Genomic DNA, 22,402 nt, shown 5'->3' with positions numbered 1-22,402 from the left:
TTAATTAATAACAATGAGCGCTAACGGCGTATTGAGGCGGCCGTCAATGTGAGTGTTAGTAAGATGCACCATTCCGGCAGTCCAATGGCTCATCTTACTCGCACTCACATTGACGGCCGCCTCAATACGTTGTTAGCGCTCATTGTTATTAATTAAAAATAAACAACTTAGTAATAGATTAATGACACAAATTTCTTCAGGATCATGTAGGGAGGGTTTTAAACTTTGATTTAGTCACTTTCTGACATTCATAATAATAATTTTTAACCGAGTTATTAAGCCTTGAAAATAGCCATTTTCGCGTTTTACAAATTTTCAATCGCGTATAACTCGACAACAATCAATTTTAGAGAAAAATCACAAGAGACCTTTTTTGCTCATAATGATCCAAAAAATCTAAAAAAAATTGCACAAAATGAAAAAATTGATTTTTTGAATTTGTTTAAAAAAATTGTTTAAACAATTTTCCGACCGCGGCACCTCCCGGCACCCTGTGGATTTGATAAAACGTATTTATATTGCAATTTTTCTTTTAAAAAATACACTTATTATGATGAAAACCAACGGATATTTTTTATAAAAATTGAACTTTTCTTGCTTTACCTTTGACAAATTCATTAATTAGATTTTCAATATTCAGTCCTTTAAAAACGTAAGTTTCTGTAGAAATAATAGCAAGATTCTCTATACTAGGTTCGCTTTCAAGATGCAGTAGAAATAAACAAACCAAGACACGTTAATTGCAACTAGGAGCACTCCCGAATCATAATTTAAAATGTATAAACTTTGGAAATCATGATTTGGGATTTACAATGTATATAGATTATATACATTCTAAATTATGATTCGGTTGTTCTCCTAGTGGCATTTAACGTGCCTTGGTTTGTTTATTTCTACTGCATCTTGAAAGCGAACCTAGTGTAGTCGCTGCTGACCCATTCTAGATCTGAAGTAATTCTTAATTAGTTTTAGTTTAGAAAATGATCTCTCGGCTCACTCGGCTGAAGCTACAGAAATCGGTATAGTTTATAACAGGGCTTCCCAAACTTATTCGTACTGTGACGCCCTTGAGACTTTGTTATTTTTTTGCGACGCCCCTCAACCCAACCCCCAATAATACTTACCAATTTCAGTACTAGCCTAGTAGCAGGTTATTTATAATTTTTATAGAAATTAAGAAAGAAATCAAAACGTAGGCACAAAAATAAAAAGGGATATTTATTTATGTAACTGGCTGGTTAATGTAAGGGATGTGCTTGCTTTTTTTAACCATAGCTTATGAAACCGGGGCTGCAATTTGGAAATTGTCACTCTAATTTCTTTTTCTAAGTTTATGTTTGACCTGTACTTGTTTTTAATTACTGCAACTGCAGAAAATCCCGTTTCGCACAAGTACGAAATCGCAAATGGTAATAAAACCTTTAATGCAGCAGTGCTGATGGCATGATAATTTTGAGAAACTGAGCTCCAAAATTCAAACAGGTCCTTGTCGTGTTGAAGCTTTAGGCTGGAATCACAGGACAATTCTGGCGGTTGTTCTTCTTCCTCTGTTGAAAGTGTCGATGGTGTGAATGACTAGGGAGGGATTCTGTCTGACTCAGTCATATTGCTCCAGATTTTTGAGAAAACATTTCTCAGTGTTCGTTCAATGATAACATGTGTTGTGTAAACATATTTTTAAAGAGGAACCGAGGATTTCTATCGATTTTTTTGTAGAATACCTTGTAAAGTAGGAAAACAGTCAATTTCTTAATCTTCTAATTTTATCTTCCATAAGACAACTTCCGAAACCCAGTAATTTTATCTGCCAATTGCAGGATATGAGTATTATTTCCCTGTAAATACTTATTAAGATCATTTAATTTGTTAAATATGTCACAAGTCACAGGGGTATGCTAATTTTATTATAAACTCTGAATTAATAAAGTTTTGCGCATCATTATGCGATTCTGCATGACATGCAGATACATGTAAAATTTCATTTTTTAAATTCATATACACGTGCGAGTACGTTGCCTTTGGACAGCCAACGAGAGTTGCAATAATAAATTAAAGAGGTGAGTTCGGCCCCCATTTCTTCACAATGTTTATGGAAAAGACTCGATTTCACGAGTCATGTTTTAATGTAGTTCACCACTTTAATAATGCTATCCATCACAACACTTAATTCAGGTGTAATGTTCTTTACTGCTAAGGCCTATGTATGACACAATGTGTCCATTTTACACTTGGAGCCTTGGTTTGGATGAGAGCTTGTAGTCCTGCATACCATTAGGACAAATATATTTTCTGTATTAAAAGTCCGCGCTGACACGCGACAGCCCCTGAGACAACGCCGCGACGCCCCAGGGCGTCGCGACGCACAGTTTGGGAAGCCCTGGTTTATAATATACATAACGCAAAAAAAAGTTATTTTTTGCAATGTTTTTTTTTTAAGTTATACGTCTTAACGATCGAGAGTGAAATTTTATAATACCGGGCGCATGCGCACACAGACAGTATGTAGTTCGTTGCTAATCTTTCAAGATATTTATGTATCAGCGCTGTCAGCGCAAATAAGTCATTAAAAGGATATGTTAGTGTTTTTAGTAAATGTATTATTTATTATAATTTTCGTGTCTTTGGATTTGTCTTCCTCGGGAATAAGATATTTTATAATAATAGTAAGTATATTTAAAGTATTTTTGTATACTTCACTTGGTCTATTAAATTTGTCCCAGTATGTATGAGAAATCTTGTAATGTCAAAGCGAAGGGAATATAGCTCAGTGGGAGAGCGTGTGACCGGAGATCGAGAGGTCCCGGGTTCGAATCCCGGACGATTCATATTCTTTTTTTATTTTTTTTTTAATTTTTGGTATCGTTTTAATAAAAAAATTTAAAAGTGGTAGGCAAGACAGTTAGTTTAATATTTAAATAAAATACACCTGTTAAGTAGGTATATTTATTTCTTTGAAATTATATAATAGAAGTATAACTTCTTACGTGCGTATTACAAAGTACACACACATTCTTTTTTTTACTACAATTCTTTTTTTGCTTTAAAAAATATTTAGTTTTGCATTGGATATTTATTTAACTACGTTCTACACCTTCGGCAAAGAATTAAGGATTTGCATGAAATTTTATTATGTTATAGTTTACTTAAAAAAACTAAGACTTGATTTTTTAAAATTGTTTTACCGTGCCGTTTAATTACTATTAAGGGTCAAAGTTAAATTTTAACATGGGCTCTTATGGGAATTCTTAAAGTTAATAACTTTTGACCCAAATTTACGATTTTTAATTATTTGTGCTTAAATCAACGGTTTTTTTTGTAAGGAATAACATTAAAAATGAGGATTGTTTACCGTATTATTTATTTTTAATTTATTTATTATAATTAATTCCGTAATTTATTCCGTAATTTATTCCGTAATTTATTATAATTTATTTTTATAAAGTATTCAATACTGAAATAGATATGATTTGAGTATTCTGATATAAATGCATTGTTACCAACTTTCGCTTGCATATAAGTTTCCCCCCTTTCCCCTGAGAGGCATACCCCGCAACGAGGGTGTAGAACGTCGTTAACTTTGCCCAGTCAAAGGGCGCCTTTAACGCCTTGGCGCCGTCGTGCGCCGCACGACCTTTCCCATATGGACGGCGCGTCCCTGTTCACTCGTTGCAACAACCTTATCTAAAATTCTTGATACAGGCAACTCAAATTACACGGCCTGTCAAATTTTACCTGATCCTTTTCCGTCTCTCTCAGGCCCTCTCTCTTGTATGTTGGGTTGGTGGCATTAATTTTCTTCATGCCTATTCCATCCGTATCGACAGTTCGTTGATTTGCACGCAATCCTCATTATTTTGTCATCTTATTTTGTATTCAAATGATCTATTGTACCCTAATAATATTTTTTTAAATTTCGTTTTTATATTGGGGGTGTATAATTAAAAAATAATTTTTCTCGCATACCATGTATTGTATACTTATATCGCTAAATATAGATTTATAATGTATTGTTATTGTTGTGGGATGTAAATATTTATGTACAATCAATAGATCAAAGTTCAGTTGTACTGAATGGTATGCATAAACTGGTATATTAGGTCTATATAGCAGATAATATTTAAGAAACCAGGTATAGATTTGACTGAGAAGAACAGTGCCAACATCAGTAGGTTTTAAATAGTAAGTATATAAGACAGTTTATGTAATAAAAACTGATAAAATAATTATTCTTATCATTCATTTAGTACTTAATGCGATAATGCGGTATACCGATACCCCTAAAATGACGATTAGGATCGGAATATACCGATTTTTTTTAATGTCTGCCCTTTTTTGTCTTTTTTTGGCGAAATTAACATGTTAAACTTTCTGGCGGTCATATTAAATTGGTACAATATACGTTGTAAATAATTTGGTAATTACTTCAGAGCCATATCATTTGTTCCTTGTAGTGCAGCAGTTTTTGTACATTTCATTTGAAAAACTCTTCGTGAAAATTGAATCTTTTTGAAACCGTTGGGCTTTAATGTAAAACGATGAGATATATTTAAAAGTAACAATAATATTTTTATTAGTATTGTAGCGAGTTACAGTTAAATAAAACTCAGAGTTCAATTTATATACGATTTATTTACAACTGTTCAGTTTGAATTCACGTTATACACTGCATAAAAATAACATCGTGCGCGGCTTAAATACATAATAACGTTATTCTGGAATATTCTAGACTCGCCATCTCTATTCTATTTCTATTCTATCTCTGCAATTTTTGCAGGAATGTCAGCCCATCGCCGCTTCCAGTACATACATATCGTGTTCCCTCCAGATTCTTCTCGGGTATGTCGAGATGGAACCGTTACTTTCGGTCGGTCGAAATTAACTCTTTCGATACAGTATTACAGTAATGCTCCACATGTCCCGATCCTGTAGAAGGCATATTTTGATTTGGTAAATCTTTTGTTGATGGGACGTGCATATTTATTATATTGGCGTGACTATTTCTGTACTATCTAATGATACTAGTAAAGTGAGTGTGACAATTATGTGCAGTTTCAATTTTTTGGTTGATTTTTCATCTGTATAGTCTTTGGCTACTGGAATGTGTAAGTTTTCCATATCACATTTTTTCTACTAACTGTTTTCTACTAAACGGATCAAACAAAGACAAAACGCAAACTGCAACTTTTTGCAAAGTTTGCAAAAAGCAGTGGACTATTGAAGAAATATGTAGGTACCCACCTTAATTGATGCTTTCCGAGAACGTAGAATCTTCTGGTATCCAAAGGATGGCAAATATAAAAATAAAAAATAGTGTTAAAAATAGATACATACAAAGAAATTGCCCAATTGTTTAACACTAAATGGATAGAAATTGAAAGAAAAATTTAAAAACATAATTTTCCAATATCAACGTTAAAGAAGGGACTGAAAGAAGATGTAGTCTGCTTAATGGCAATCAGCCCTGTGGTGTATCGCCGAAGTTATTTTTAACTTTTTGCGTTAAGTTAACTGACAGATAACGGACTGTCTGGTTAACTTTTAACGTAAATTCCGTGTGATGTATCACTCGCCGTTATGAGATGAGTTATTTCTCAGACGTTAAACAGGAAGAAAGTATTGTATTGTCTAACAAAGAGAACCTTATGTAGAATCAATACATGTTGGAACGAGAAAGAGAATCATGAGAAGGTATACCCTACCGACCGATGACCGAACAGCTATTCGGTGGTATTTATATCATAAAAGTAGATAGAAAGAACAGTACTTAAAATGCTTGGATGTTTATAAATTTAAACTTATATAATACTCTCGATTTGATTTTTGTATAATTTTTAAAAGTGTATTACCCGTGTATTTTTAAATTATTAGCCCTACTTTTCATTTTTAATTATTGTTTTAATTTTATTATTACCTACGTGTTTTTAATAGTTATTTTAGGTCTATATTTTTGATATTTTCAATTTTACGCTGTTTTGTATTTGATATTAAATTTGATTTATTAAATTAATAAAATGCCGCACAAGATCCTGGGATAACTTGAAGCATCGTTGGAATTCAAACTGTCAATTCAGCGTTCTTTGTTGAATATTCACCTCATTTCTATCTAAAATCAAGTCAAAAGATAAACCTAACCTTACAAATCCTTATATAACTACAAAGTTGTCTCGTAACTTCACGTATAACGTCGCGTTATAAAGTGACAGTTGATACATCAGATAACTCGGAACTGTCAAGAATTAACGCAAGTAGTTAAGTTATACGAGCCCCTTCCCATATCAGTTGGTCCAATGCAGATTGAAAAGAAAATCCAATTTTATAGAACAAATGCAAAAGTCAAGCAACCTAAACTTTGAAAGTTTTAATTCATCGATAAGTTGTGGATTTCCCGAAGTATACAAAATATGTTTTAAATTAATAAAAACGATTGATTGAACAGAATAAACACAAATTTAAAAACAACGTAAACCATATCTAATTTTAACAAAACAAATGTGAAAGTTTACATTTGAGTGACATCCCTTTTATTTTTAATTAGATTCAAAATTCTTCGAGGTATAGTTTTTTATAAAGTTCTGGCAACACTCTGGTGTAAATGAATGTGTACTGATGGACTATCTATAAAAATTTTCTCTAATCTCACAGAAAATGTGTTGGAAATCCTCGTCTCACTAATTAATGATTCCTTCGAAAAAGGTAAATTTCCATAGTGCCTAAAGACAGCCATTATTATTCCTCTTCATAAGGATGGCGAAGAATCTAATGCCTGCAACTATAGACCTATTGCCTTACTACCGGTACTCTCCAAAATTATTGAGAGACTCATTGAAACTCGACTTATGTCTTTTATCGTTGATAACAATATTTTATCTCAAAATCAATTCGGCTTTTTAACTAATAAATGTACCACTGATGCCATGTTTTCTGTACTACATGAGGTTTATCAAGCACTAAACAATAATTTTTATACTGCCACTGTTTTCTGTGACTATGCCAAAGCTTTTGATTGTGTAAATCACGACATCTTGATTAAAAAACTAAATTTCTATGGAATTAGAGGTATTTCTTTGAATTGGTTTCAATCCTACTTGAATAATAGGAAACAACTAGTTAGAGCAAATGATACTGACTCTAGTCTCAAAAACATTGTATGTGGAGTACCGCAAGGTTCAGTATTGGGTCCTCTTTTGTTCCTTATCTTTATAAATGACATCACTAATTTAAAAATCGATGGGAACATTTTTCTTTTTGCTGATGATACCAGTATCACTTGGAGCAACTCAACTATAGCATCTCTTCATGAAACTATAACTTCGGATCTACTGACGATAAAGACCTGGTCTGACTCTAATTTACTCTCTTTTAATGTAGATAAAACAGTAGCATTATCCTATAAAGGAGCTCTTCAACCTTTGCCTCTTAATAACAGTCAGATCAGTACCGTTGATTCTGTAAAATTTATTGGTATTTTTTTAGACAGCAACCTCAAATGGTCCCTTCATATCGATTCGTTAAGTAAGAAACTCGCCTCAGCTTGCTTTGCAATAAGATCTGTCTCAAGGGAACTCAATTTAGCATCTTCTAAAATAACATATTTTTCATTATTCGAGTCTCATCTTCGAAATGGTCTTCCTTTTTGGGGTTCTAGTACAGCTGCTCATTTTGATGTTATTTTTAAATTGCAAAAAAGAGCAATAAGATATCTGTTTGACATTGCAGAAGTTACTTCAGGAATCACGGAATTTTAACACTTCCATCTTTATATATTTTAGAAACGGTTTGTTTAATTCGTAAACACCTTCATGCCTTTCCATCAAGGCCCAATCATCTTTACTCCACCAGAAATTAAATCTTTGATATTTATTTACCGATCCCATGCACTGAGTTAGTAAAGAAATCTATATTATATTTCGCAAAAAAACTTTACAACTATCTGCCTTTACAACTTAAATCTGCAACATCTTTCCCAAAATTCCGTAAACTGACAAAAGCCTATCTATCTGAAAGACCATATTATTCAATAGAAGAATTTCTTAATGAATAACTAAGAAAATTGGGTTTCATACGCAGTAGCTTAAACTGTCAATTCCCAATGTTGTATTTTATTTATTGTAAGTATGTTCAATTTTCAATTTGCAATGTATATAAATTTTGCAATTAATTGTTTTTGTCTTTGGTTTTATATCTTATTTACTGTAAATTGACGATTTATCTAATTTTATTGAATTGTAGTTGTTATTTGTTATTTCTTGTTGATATTATTTTTCTTTTGACTGTATGTAAGCTTTGTCCATAAAATTGTAAAAAATTTCAGTGACAATAAAGCATATTTCTATTCTATTCTATTCTATGAATCCCATATTTTTTGCAAGTTTTGCTTTAATTCTTTGACGGACCTAGTAGGATATTTACCCAATGTTTTTTTTTATTTCGCGCCACAAAGAGGCGCGAAAGTTTCTCTCAGGGACAAGTCGGGACTCTTAGAAACGTATTTCAGAAATAGAATATCGTGGTCTCCAATCCAGTTTAAACTCTTTTGGCTTATGGCAACCTACGCCATCCCATTGGAAGACAAAATGTTTCGCTGATTTTAACTTGTTTAAATGACTTTGTTCCAAAATCGGTAAGAGATTATTTAAAACCTTCAAATATTATTTGCCCGTATTTAAAATTCTATCGATAAAATGCAAATTTTCCACACCTTTCGCCGATATGCTGCCCCAGACCACGATAAACGTAGGAAATTTGACTTTTCTGTTACAAGAGTAAGGCTGAAAATCTTTATTTTTCCTGCGAATAACTCTACTCCTACTGTCTTCAATTCGACTCCAACACACTTCAAATCTGGATTCATCATTCCATTGTATTGCATCCCTTAGTCAATTTGTGAAGCCTCAATGCTCTTTTGACCATTTTAATCTATTTTTCTTGTGTTGTAATGTTAAGACTGGATTAGTTTGAGATACTAAAATGAAATTTTTCAAAAACAATTCATATTGATTTTTTCAACTTTATCAATTAATTTGTAAGTAAGCAAATCTTAATTTGTGGGCCTCTCCGTGATATGTTGATTTAGAAACGTGTCTTCCTACGAGGTTAATCCACAAAACACTTAAATCTAGTTAGGCCGATGTCAGATTATGCGTTTCGACCGGATGCGTTTCCGCCGCATCCGGTTAAAACGCATAATGTGGCATCACACTTAAGTTGCACGTCTTACTGTGTGCACAGTTGCACATTTTACTTTTTCCTGCACTTATAGGTTTGGTAATACCAAAACCTGAGGTTTTGTATCTCCCAACTATATTTCTTACACTATACTGTGACAATTGAAGCATATTCGCGATTTCCGAATTGGATTTTCCAGAATTCAAAAATCTATTCATGATTGAACAAACATGTTTTCATCCATCACTTTATCTTCACCCATTCCCATTGATAATTTTGTCTCGACAAACGGTAGTAGGCTTTATAATATTACAAAATCTATTTGACATTAATTGACAATTGTTTTGATATAATTTTCCACAGCTAGCTCTGATTTTAAGATAATTATGAAAAAAATAAATTTATGTTGATGTAAGTGATGCAAAGGCCACGATTTAGCGATTTTTTATTATTATTGTTTGAAATAAATAAAAAGTGCCACAAGGGTAATGTTTTCAATAAATATTAATAAAAAAGGCAATATTAATTAATATGGGAACTTATAAAAATATGTAGATTATCATTTGTTTGTGGTAATTGCCATAAACTGCAAATTCCAAAGGTGGGCCAACTGAAATGGGAAGGATATTATGATATATCACACCAATTCGACGATTGTAACATAACTACAGGATAACTTTACGTTACAACGTTACATTGAACTTTGGAGATACATCACATGGCTGAATAAGAGTTTTGGTTTTGTTTCAGTTTTATTTTTCTTATTTTCTTAATCATAAACGCAACTGTCCGTTTAGTGGTTAGTAGTCCGACATTAATTGTGTAATTTCATCTCTACCATTTATCAGTGAACCGACCACCATGATGCGGAAGTAGTGTTTTGTTTATAAATAGCCGGCTGGTGGGTTAAGAGGTTAGTCTGGAAGATAAAACATTTACCATTGTTGTGTTGGAGTACGTTCATCTTTAGACTTTAATGCCACATATTGTAATGATTTTCCCTGATACTGTGTCCCAATGAAAGTTGATGCTTAATAAATAAGTACCAAATAATCTTCCAATGTATAAAAATGATCAAATGACTGTTTATAATTTACTTTTTCGACAATATTCCCCATTTTTCGCTCCGGTGACGCATATGCTCGTCCAAATATGACATAGTACATTCTTTCACGGTTTCTGCTGTAAATTTTAAAGTACCTATTGGATTGACATGAAATTTGGCATACACATAGCTAACATGTCAAAGAAAAACAGTGATATGGTGCCGATGTGTGCTTTTGCCCTGGGGGTGAGTTTCACCTCATCTCGGGGGTGAAAAAATATATGTCCAAGAAAGTCACGAAATGGATAAACTGACTAATTTTAAGCAACTTTTGTTCTAGACTTTTTTCACCAAATAACTCTAAACGTAAGCATTTTGTAGAAAAAATATTCTTAGCAAAACTACAGCCTATAAAAAAAGTGAAAAAAAAAACGGTGTATATATTAGGTCTCTATACCTAGCAAAAGCAGAGTTATAGCTAATGAAAAATAGGTTCATATTCGAAAAATTCCCAATAGAATAATTCAATGTGAAATATCCAAATAATGAAGCATTCTTGGGAAAAAACATTTCAACTTTTTTAAAGTGTTTAAAAAAAAGCTTTATTTCTGTTTTTATAAAAAAAATTTCAAGCATCAAATGTAAGCGAGTTACGCTCAAAATAAAGTTGGTGTCTTTTGTTTTGGCAAAAGAAAATCAGGAAGATCACCCGCCAATTAGCAACTTAAATGAAATTAATCGTTACCGCTTCACAAGTTACTTTACTTATGTTGTGTTTATATGATCTGTAAGTTTCATCGATTCAAAGTGCTTATTTTTGAAAAAATTTGGTTTTAAAGTAAAATTTTTAAAAATTTTAGTTTTGAAAAAAATACTTTTTTCAAAATAACTTAAAAATTGTTAGAGATACCAAAAATCTTAAACAATAAAAAAAGTCGGCTTTACTTTTCTGAATATTTTATATTCTTTTGTTTTTCTGTAAGACAAAAATTAGTTAAGATTCGGTGTTTCTAAATTTGCATACACTCGTGATAAGTGAGTCGTTCAAGCTCTTTTAGCTAAAAAATACATGTATCTTTCAAAAATAAGCACTTTGAACCTATGAAGCTTACATATCATATTTAAGTTCATTTGAAATGCTAATTAGGGGGTGATTTTCCCGATTTCTTACCAAAAAAAGGGACCAACTTTATTTTGAGCGTAACTTGTTTATTTTTGATGCTATTTTTTTTTTAACAAAAATAAGTATTTTTTAAACACTTTAAAAAAGTTAAAATGAGTTCCCCAAATAAGTGCTTCGTTTTTTTGTTATGGCACGTTAAAATATATTTGACGAATATGAATCTATTTTTTATTAGCTATTTGCTTCCACTAGGTGTTTTTCACTTTTTTACGTGCCATATTTTTGATAAGAATTTTTTTTCGACCAAATACTTACTTTTTGAGTTATTTGCGAAAAACCTTCTGAAAACGTGGTTATTTTGTAGAAAAATTAACATATTCACTCGCAAATAACTCTAAAAGTATTAACTTGGTGAAAAAACTTTATAGAACAAAAGTTGCTTAGAATTAGTCATTTTATCTATTTCCGGACTCATTTCGAACATATATTTTTCACCTCCAAAAGGGGGTGAAACTCACCCCTAGGGCAAAAGCACACATTGGCACAATATCACTTTTTTTCTTTGACTTGTTAGCTATGTGTGCCAAAGGACATCGCACACATCTTATGGAAAATATATTGTCGCTCAAATTCAATAAAATTTATACGAATAGATTCGTTTTAAATTAACGGTCAAATCTTATCATTGCGCCAACTCTATATTTTCAATATTAAGAGCAGAAATTGATATAAATAAATCTGAAATCAAATGGGTACGTACATAAGTTAGAGAGAGAAAAAATATTTTAAAATACCCAAATTGTCGGTACTCCATAAATCAGCGGATTAGTTTCACTAATCCGCTTAGGCCCAGCGGGGTTTAAGCTCTTTTGAATAGCACCCAGAGCAATAGTGATTGTAACTGACACTTTTACTGACTCCAAAAATGTGATTTCGATAAACTTTAATTGCAATTTGCGCCGTAATTAATCATAATTAAGAGTTGGCGCAATGATAAGATTTGACCGTTAATTTAAAACGAATCTATTCGTATAAATTTTATTGAATTTGTGTGACATTATATTTTCCATAAGATGTGTGCGATGTCCTTTCATGTCAATCCAAGCGGTTCTTTAAAATTTAGATTTTTTGCAATATTTTACCTTTAAAGAACGTACTAACAATAGTTTTGTGCATACGACGGATTAGCGTGCTTTTATGTACGAAGGTGGGTCAATAAGTCCATGACCTTTTGAATTTCCCGCCCTTTAATGGAAATGACAACACAGCTCCTGTCAACATTTTCTTATACCTAGTTGTAAACAATTTTTTGATTTATAAATAAATAAAATATCTTCGCCAGTTTTACACATTAATTTCAAAATTTGTACACGTTAGCAAAATGCGTTAAGTGCCTGTCATGTGAACGTGCCCTTATAGAACTTTTAAAGACACTTCTTTACATTTAAAAAACATTGCATTCGGTTCTTTGGATGCCGAGATATCGAAGCTTAAAGTTGACATAGCATGGCAATTCGACTGTTTTAAAACTTGACGTCTTTAAAAAAATTTTAAGTCAGCCATTTCTGAAATAATGGATTTATTCCATATTTTTGCATCATACTGTATATACTCTGGGCTAATTAGCAAAATTCATGGAAAAGTTATTTACCAGCAATTTTATTGCTGGAATCGAATTATAAGATCCTATATGTTAATAATATAGGTATGCAAAGTCCGCAGATAGTGTGCTACTTTTTTTATAAACAAAATGGCGCCGACAAATCGTATTTTTTTCAATTATTGCTCTATAACTCCGAAGATTTTAACTTTACAACAAAAACACTCAAATAAAAATTCACCGCAATTAAATTCTGCCTAGAGATATGTTTTTCACGATTTGCTCCGACGAAAATTTTCCTTGGAAAATGCGGGTTTTCCTAACAAAAACTCTAATTTTCAAATAAAGTTTTAGGTAAGTAATTATTAATCAATAATTAAATAACTTAGTGACATCAAAGCTTTCTTGGTATAGATTGTAATTCCAGAAGCCGGTGAAAATTAAACGAATATTTTAGCAACAATTCAATTGTTAATTAACAATTTATGATCGCAATAAAAACCAAAATAATCATGATACATTGATCAAACTTATAAAGATTATAAAGATGAGATGCTTATTTAATATTTTATCGACAAAATATAAATTTTTCTTTTTTTTGCATAATCTTGAAATTTTGAAAAAAAAAAATAGTTATAATACGCTGGTCTAATTAGTAAAGTACAAAGAAAGGTTATTTACCAGCAATTTTATTGCTGGAATCGAATTATAAGAATCTATATATTATTAATATAGGTATGCAAAGTCCGCAGATAGTGTGCTACTTTTTTTATAAACAAAATGGCGCCGACAAATCGTATTTTTTTAAATTATTGCTCTATAACTCCGAAGATTTTAACTTTACACCAAAAACACTCAAATAAAAATTCCCGATTTTTCCCGAAAAAATGTTTTTCCCGATTTGCTCCGACGAAAATTTTCCTCGAAAAATGTGGGTTTTCCCAACAAAATCTCGAATTTTCAAATAATTTTTTTGGGCCAGTAATTATTTATTAATAATTATATAGCTTACTGAAATAAAAGCTTTCTTGGTATAGATTATAAATTCAGAAGCCGGTGAAAATGAAACGAATATTCTAGCAACAATTCAATTGTTAATTAACAATTTACAGTCGCAATAACAACCAAAATAATCATGAGACATTGATCAAACTTAGAAAGATTATAAAGGTGTGATGCCTATTTAATATTTTGTCGACAAAATATAAATTTTTCATTTTTTTGCATAATTTTTAAATGTTTAAAAAAATTGTTATAAACAAATTAACATTTCTCAGAAATTGTTTATTACATTCTAATTTTAAAAAATACTTATAATGCGTATTTCATAGGTCTTGAAAATGAATGCTTTAAAAAATTTTTCCAACCATTTGCAAAAAAGTTATGAAACAGCAAAGTAAATATACGATATCTCCGTTGTTTATAATTTGTTTTAATTGTTTCAAAGCTTAAAAGTGAGTCTATGGTACAATCTAATTACTCACAAAGAATGTCAAAAATTAATGCAATGGTTATATTTTAATCAAAGATTAAAAATACATTTTTTTGTAATTTTTAGCGCAAAAGTAGGCCTGATACAGAGTCGGAGCTAAAATGTTCACTCGAAGCGACTGACACGCAGCATACATTATTTATTAAAAGCGTACGTCGCGCGGCCGCCGGTCGTCGCTCCGAGTGAAAATTTTAGCTACAGTACTGTATTATTCTACTTTCGCGCGTGTAAATTACAAAAAAATATATTTATAATCTTTAATTAAAATATAACCATTAAACTTATAATCGATATTTTTTTGCAAATAATTAGCTTGTAAACATCGTAGTAATCGTATGTTTATTTTGCTGTTTCATAACTTTTTTGCAAATGGTTGCAAAAAAGTTTTGAAGCATTCATTTTCAAGATATTTGAAATGCGCATTTTAGCTATTTTTTAAAATTATAATATAATAAAAACTTTCTGAGAAACGTTAATTTGTTTATAACTATTTTTTTTTAAAACATTTAAAGATTATGCAAAAAAATTAAAAATTTATATTTTGTCGAGAAAATGTTAAATATGCATCTCATCTTTATAAGATTTCAAAGTTTGATCAGTGTATCATAATTATTTTGGTTATTATTGCGACCGTAAATTATTAATTAACAATTGAATTGTTGCTAAAATATTCGTTCAATTTTCACTAGCTTCTGGAACTATAATCTAAACCAAGAAGGCTTTTAAGTCACCAAATTATTTAATTATTGGTAGATAATTACTTATCTAAAACTTTATTTGAAAATTAAAAATTTTGTTGGGAAAACCCGCATTTTCCAAAGAAAATTTTCGTCGGAGCAGATCAGGAAAAACACGTCTCTATGCAGAATTTAATCACGGTGATTTTTTATTTGGGTGTTTTTGTTGTAAATTAAAATCTTCGGAGTTCTAGAGCAATAATTGAAAAAAACACGATTTTCGAGCGCCATTTTGTTTATAAAAAAAGTAGCACACTATCTGCGGACTTTGCATATCTATATTATTAATATATACAATCATAAGATTCGATTCCAGCAATAAAATTGCTGGTAAATAACTTTTCCCAAAAATGGCCTATTCTCCGATAATCAGCCCAGACTAATATGTAAATTGCAAATCAACCAAATCAACTTTTTTACTAATTAGTTATTTTTCTTTTCAGACTTTTCTACGAAGTCTAAATCTTCCCTAGCAAAACTAAGTGAAATATGTGATAAAAGACTGGACTAAAATAGTAGCTATTTAAAAAATTGTAGAATAATAGGTTTTTGAAAGTTGGTGCTTGTAAATTATTAGGAACAATTTTCACTCGACTAGCGATTAGTAAACTATTCAGCCTTCATACTGGAATTGGACGAATTATCAAAATTTCCACGGAATATTCTGAAACATGGCACGCCAAGAAAGAGAGCTAACAGCAAGCAGGTGCTAAGGGGAACCCGTTGTCAGGCTTGCCATCCGGAACAAATCAAAAACACGGGACAGTCTTGCCCAAAACTTGATTCAGGAGCGTGAGTACCAAACATTTATCACTTGTTTTTATTAATTTTTCCATTAATCAAGTTTTATTACATACTTGCTCAAAATTTACGAATGCTGTATTATAGACGGAGAGGCAGTGCCGAAAAATCTCTCTGAATTTACTAAAGCTCTATTTTTCACAGTTGATTACCGTGATTGTGTAGAGAAACATACTGCGGTCGGTCAAGCGAAACGTAGAACAGGTGGTATTGCCCGGCTACAGATAAATGAGACATTTAAAGAGATAGACCAATTGGTGTGCAAGTGGTACTTGTACATTAATTGGTCTATCTCTTTAAATTTCTCATGTATCTGTAACCGGGCAATACAGATAAATGAGAAATTTAAAGAGATAGACCAATTGGTGTACAAGTACCACTTGAACACCAATTGGTATATCTCTTTAAATTTCTCATTTATCTGTAACCGGGCAATACTGACAGCTTGTCAAAGTTGCTTACCTGCGGAGGTAATTAAATCCATTTACTAAGGCTGAAAATCAGTACACACATTCTAAATTGAATATAAATAAAAGTTATTATAGTCGGTCAGCTGTATGACAGGACAGAGCCGGTCGGTCGGCCCCAATGAATGTACAGGGTTATTCACTATATTTTGACCCCCTCTAAACTGTTTTATTTACAGAATTAGAAAAAAATGTGATATACAAAATTTATTCGATTTTTTAATTATGATTTTTTGACATATATATCGCACCCTCAGTGCAAGACTGCAGTAACTCAAAATTTTATGAAAATTAAGTAATCATGGAATTCGTTTGTAAACATGCATATCCATCCCCTGTAAAACTTTAGTAACTTTCAAATGCTTAATGGGCTAAATATTACAACAACAGTTTAACTATTTTGCGTTTTTGAACATAAGTTCCGTGCAAAACTGTTGTAACTCTAATGTAACAGAGTTACAACAATGTTGCACGGAACATTGCAACGGATTCGATAACAAGCAATAACAAGCAATGAAAAAAGTAAGATATTTGTTATTTTAATATCTATATCTGTGGTGTTTAATTTTAATATACAGCGCGTCTACGTAATCCATTAACGGCTGAGACAATAAACAAAGATTTTCAAGACCAATCTATTCATGTAAATTTTATGTCCTTTCTGTGATATTATATTTATTTTCCATAAGATGTGTGCGATGTCGTTTGACCATTTATTTGTTAGATTGGATTAAAACCACATAAATTAAGACTAATTATTTACGACCAAAAAGTATTTTTTCTCATGAAAGGAAAAACAGTTATCTTAAAACTTGTGTATTGACAATACTGAGAGGTCAAAAATATCTATTCTCAGAAAACTTGCCAAAGAACAGTCAAACATTCAAATGGCCAAAAAGAAAGATTTGGTATACTTATGCCATTCGGGTATGATACCAGAAGCCCACCATAGTTTTTATAAAAATATTTTGGCACACAATGATGTACGAGAAGAGGACAACAACTACGGTAAAACCTGTCAGCAACGGCCACTAAAAATGCAAGAACTATTGGCCGATATAGAAAGGTGGCCGGCATTGCCAGTTTTTGTAGTCTAGATATACATAATTGTTTTGGGGAATTTTTAAACTGGCCGTTAGTACAGGTGGCCGATGTTGGCAGGTGGCCGGTAACACAGATTTTACTGTAAAAGTAAATGTGTCTACACTTTTTACAATTTTCTCCGTGCAAAACTGTTGTAACTTTGAAATTCTAATACTAAATGTGTAGTTATTAACAATTTTTTCCGTGCAAAAGTGTTGTAACTTTGAAATTCCAAATTTTTTGTGCATTAATATTATTTTATTTAAATTTCTATTTTTGGTTAATGTAATATAGGCTGAAAAGCATGCAAAATCATAATCAAATGTTAATTTTTCTTAAAACTTGTGTCTTATTTCACCGATATTAGCACGAAAATAAACAAAATCGTCTTTATCTCGAAACTTACTTATTTTGACTTACTGCAGTCTTGCACTGAGGGTGCGATATGATACTAGTGACATCATCCATCTGGGCGCGATGACGTAATCGACTATTTTTTTAAATGAGAATAGGGTCGTGTGCTAGCTCATTTGAAAGGTTATTCAATTCTCTTTGCAGTAATATAAACGTTAAGATCATTATTTATACAGGGTGTCCAAAATTTTTTTTAATTATTAATTAAACAATTAATTTAATTTAAAAAAATTTTTTGGACACCCTGTATAAACAATCATGTTAATGTTTATATTACTGAACAGGGAATTGAATAACCTTTCAAGTGAGCTAGTACACGACCCGTATTCTCATTTAAAAAAATAGTCGTATTACGTCATCATGCCCAGATGGATGACGTCACTAGTACGATATATATGTCAAAAAATCATAATTTAAAAATTGAATAAGTTTTGTATTTTACATTTTTTTCTAATTCTGTAAATAAAGCAGTTGAGGGGGTCAAAATATAGTGAATAACCCTGTACATTCATTAGGGCCGACCGACCGGCTCTGTCCCGTCATACAGCTGACCGACTATAATAACTTTTATTTATATTCAATTTAGAATGTGTGTACTGATTTTCAGCCTTAGTAAATGGATTTAATTACCTCCTCAGGTAAGAAACTTTGACAAGCTGTCAGTACCACCTGTTCTACGTTTCGCTTGACTGACCGCAGTATGTTTCTCTACACAATCACAGTAATTAACTGTGAAATAACTAGCTTTAGTAAATTCAGAGACATTTTTCAGCGCTGCCTCTTGGACTATTACTCCAGGAAATGAAGCCGAAAAAAGTTTGAAAAATCGAAAATTTACTGCCCGATATTTTTTAACTCAAATATCCGGGAGAAGCCACTAGAAAAGGAGTACCATTTCGTGTGTATCGAAATTTTTACATTTTTTTTTTATTTAAATTTAAGCAAAAAGCGAATATTTTCACTCATTTCAATATTGTGACAAAATGTAGATGAAAAAAGACGACTTTCTTAAATACTTGCGCTTTAAAATGAAATTTTCTAAATTAAAAATATTTATAAACATAAAACTTATTGCAAATTAAACCCGAAATGAAGCATTTTTACAATTGTTTATAATTATTAAAATAAACTTTAAAAATATTTAAATTGCATTTCACAACGTGGGTTTTTATGTAGTTATTAATATGTGCAAAAGATGAGCCCGATGGGTCGAGTAGTTTTTAAACAATAAGAACACATCTTTAAAAGAAGAAGTTTGTACGACCCATAAAACCGGAGATATTTTTTTTTCTTTTTTTAATCACAGCGTTATTGCTCAAAAACAGTACGAGCTAAAAAATGCCCTCAGAGATATTATAAAAATAAAAATACCACTTTGTTCTACATCAAAGAGTATTCAACCAAAACAATGTTTAGACCCCTAGCCCCACTCATAACCCCCAAAAAATTAAAATGTGTTTTTTTGGTTTTTTTGGCGATATTTTCAGTTCTGATCATCGTAGAAACTTATTTTTTCTTTGTTTTGTAGAATTTTTTATTGTCTAAAGCATAATATTTTTTGCAAACATTTTTGGCGCCAAATTCAATTTTTTTGCTTTTGAAATTTTTAAACTTTAAAACAATTAAGCCGAACAAAATGCAGAAAAAATATACCTATACTACATTCGCTCTCGCGAGATTTTTTTTGACACATTCGGAATAGGAAACATACAACACAAAAATTCCTACCTCACACAATTAACTGCTAAAATCAACTCAAATCAACTTAATCTATCATTAAAAAAAGAAGAATTATTAGAAATAGTGGCAGTGTCTACTAATCTCATACAATTTTGTGAAGTTTATTTCTACAAAACTATTTTTATTTTGTACAATAAATAACTTTTTCATTTGTTATCAATACATTATAATGGTGTAAGTAAATAATTATTGATTGGCGTAAGGTTTATGTTATTTTTATGTCTGTTTACTATTAATAATATTGGATATGAGCAGGTGCGTTGGTTTTGTAGTAATTTCCAGTCACCTCTGACAACTGAACTTTTCAAAAAAGAAATTACTAACGTCAGTGTCAAAGTGAATCTCGATAGAGCGAATTCAGTATATTAGGTATTTATTGGGTGTCAAATTATCTCCATCGTTTTTTTTTCAGATTTTTTTAACTGGGGTTACATGGTCAAAATAACGAAAAATCGTGTTTCGGTATTTTCCTTAACCGTTTTGATTCCTGGTTCAATTTTAAAATCATTATCTGCCTTATTTTCCTTCAAGTACATCCTAGGGCAGTCAATGAGGATATTTGGCTCCGAATTCCATCCTACTACAACGATTTACTTGATATTTTCAGAGTAAGTAGGGAATATACCTATCAGGAAACAAAGTCTACTCCATACCGATGTGCGCTTTTATCTTGGGGGTGGTTCCCACCCCTTCTAGGAGGTGGAAAATTTTTTGGTTAAAATAACCACGGATATGGCTAGAGAACCTAATTCTAAGCAAAAACTGTTCTATAATTTTTTTTTGAAAAGTCAATAGTTTTTGAGTTATTCGTGGTTGAATATTGCCCATTTTCATTGAAAAATGACACCTTTTCGGACGGTTTTTTGCGAATACCTTAAAAACTACGTATCTGACGAAAAAAACGGTATAAAATATTTTTGTAGCTTATAAAAACAAAGAGACTCTTTCACAAATCCTCTGGTTATAATACAAAAAAGAGATATGGTAGGTGAGAATAGTTTGTTTTTTTTGTGCATGCTCAAATCGGTGTATTCAACTTGAAATAACAGAGAAACGGTCGATTTTAGGTGTATAATGCTAATAATACCTTTTGGAGTGCTTGAAAAGGCCTTTAAAATGAGCCAATATTAAATGTCGATTACATTCAACCTAAGCGAGATATGCTGCAAAATATTGATGACTAATGTATTTTAAGAAAAAATGGGAAGTACATTCTTAACCCCTTATCCTTCAGAATTTAAATACATCGTTTTCCTTCTACAATACTTTTTATTATATGTAGTATTATTTCTATTTTCAAAAAGTTGGACGGGTTTAAAATGAATGGTTTTTGAAAAAAATAAGATCAAATTATATTATTTATAATATAATTATATACTTATGCCAATAGAGAGCATTTTTAAATTTTCTTAAAAATCTTCCTTTTTCTCAATGTAACTCGAAAATGATAAGAGATACGAAAAAAGATACCGAACAAAAATGTAGGGATTTTTTAGATAAAAATTTTGTTTTTATTTTTCATTACTGTATCTCTCATTCATTTTAAACCCGTGCAACTTTTTGAACATAGAAATAACAGATTATAATAAAAGGTATAGTAGAAGGAAAACGATGCATTTAAATTCTGGTCGATGAGGGCTTAAATATACTTCTCACTTTTTCTTAAAATACATTAGTCATCAATTTTTTTACTGTATATCTCACTTATTTTGAATGTAATCGACATTTAATATTGTTCATTTTAAAGGCCTTTTCAAGCACTACAAAAGGTATTGGTAGCATTATACTTATAAAATCAACCGATTCTCTGTTATTTTAAGTTGGAACACACCGATTTGAGCATGCACCAAAAAAAAAACAAACTCTTCTCATCTACCATATCTCTGTTTGTATTATAACTAGAAGATTTATGAAGGAACGAATCTCTTTGTTTTCTTATAAGCTATAAAAATGTTATATATAGTCTTTTTAGTGAGATGCATAGTTTTTAAGGTATTCGCAAAAAACCGTCCGAAAAGGTGTCATTTTTAATGAAAATGGCCAATTTTCAACCACGAATAACTCAAAAAGTATTGAATTTTCAAAAAAAAAGTATAGAACAGTTTTTGCTTAGAATTAGGTTCTATAGCCACTTCCGTGGTTACTTTAACCGAAAAGTTTTCCACCCCCGAGAAGGGGTGGGAACCACCTCCAAGATAAAAGTGGCCATCGGCATAGGGTAGACTTTGAATTAGGAGATAAGTAGAGGCTATTCCCAAAATTTCATTAAAATCCATGCAGTAGGATAGAATTCGGAGGTAATATCCTATTCTTGCTCCCATTGACTGGCGTATCCCAAATAGATTAAAAAAAATTTTAGACTACTAGACCTGAACACTCAAACTCACCTAAACCTCAAAAAAATCGAAACGTCTTATTTCGTTTTTGGCGATATCATCGGTTCTAATCCTCGTAGAAACTTCATTGTTCTTATAATTTGTAGTTTTTTTAATGCCTGCAACATGTTATTTTTACCAGTCAGTGAGAGCAAGAACAGGATATTACTTCCGAATAGTTCTGAATTCTATCCTATTGCATGGATTTTAATGAAATTTTGGAAATAGCCTCTACTTATCTCCTAATTCAAAGTCTACCTTATATAGTATGACGCTTTTATTTTGGGGGAGGTTCCTACCCCTTCAAGGGGGTGGAAAATTTTTTGGTCAATATAAACACGAAAGTGGCTAGAGACCCTA

At 31.4% G+C, this 22,402-nt stretch overlaps 1 protein-coding gene across 15 annotated transcripts in view; it reads left to right on the top strand.

Annotated features, from left to right (window-relative positions):
• Positions 1-22,402, top strand: part of LOC126881576 (titin) — a 405,229-nt gene that overhangs the window by 11,536 nt on the left and 371,291 nt on the right. For 13 of the 15 annotated variants that reach the window (XR_007696921.1, XM_050645901.1, XM_050645908.1 and 10 more), the window contains exon 1: positions 15,765-15,954. The gene's annotated coding sequence lies outside the window, so the exon portion shown is untranslated. Of the gene's footprint in view, positions 1-15,605; positions 15,955-22,402 lie in introns of those variants that run through there. The other 2 variants (XM_050645904.1, XM_050645903.1) reach the window with 1 other exon arrangement.

The sequence above is a fragment of the Diabrotica virgifera genome, chromosome 3 (assembly GCF_917563875.1).
Source record: "Diabrotica virgifera virgifera chromosome 3, PGI_DIABVI_V3a".
Taxonomy (NCBI): Eukaryota; Metazoa; Arthropoda; class Insecta; order Coleoptera; family Chrysomelidae; genus Diabrotica; species Diabrotica virgifera.
The sequence above is the reverse complement of the archived record's forward strand: the minus strand, read 5'-3'. Positions and strand labels throughout refer to the sequence as shown.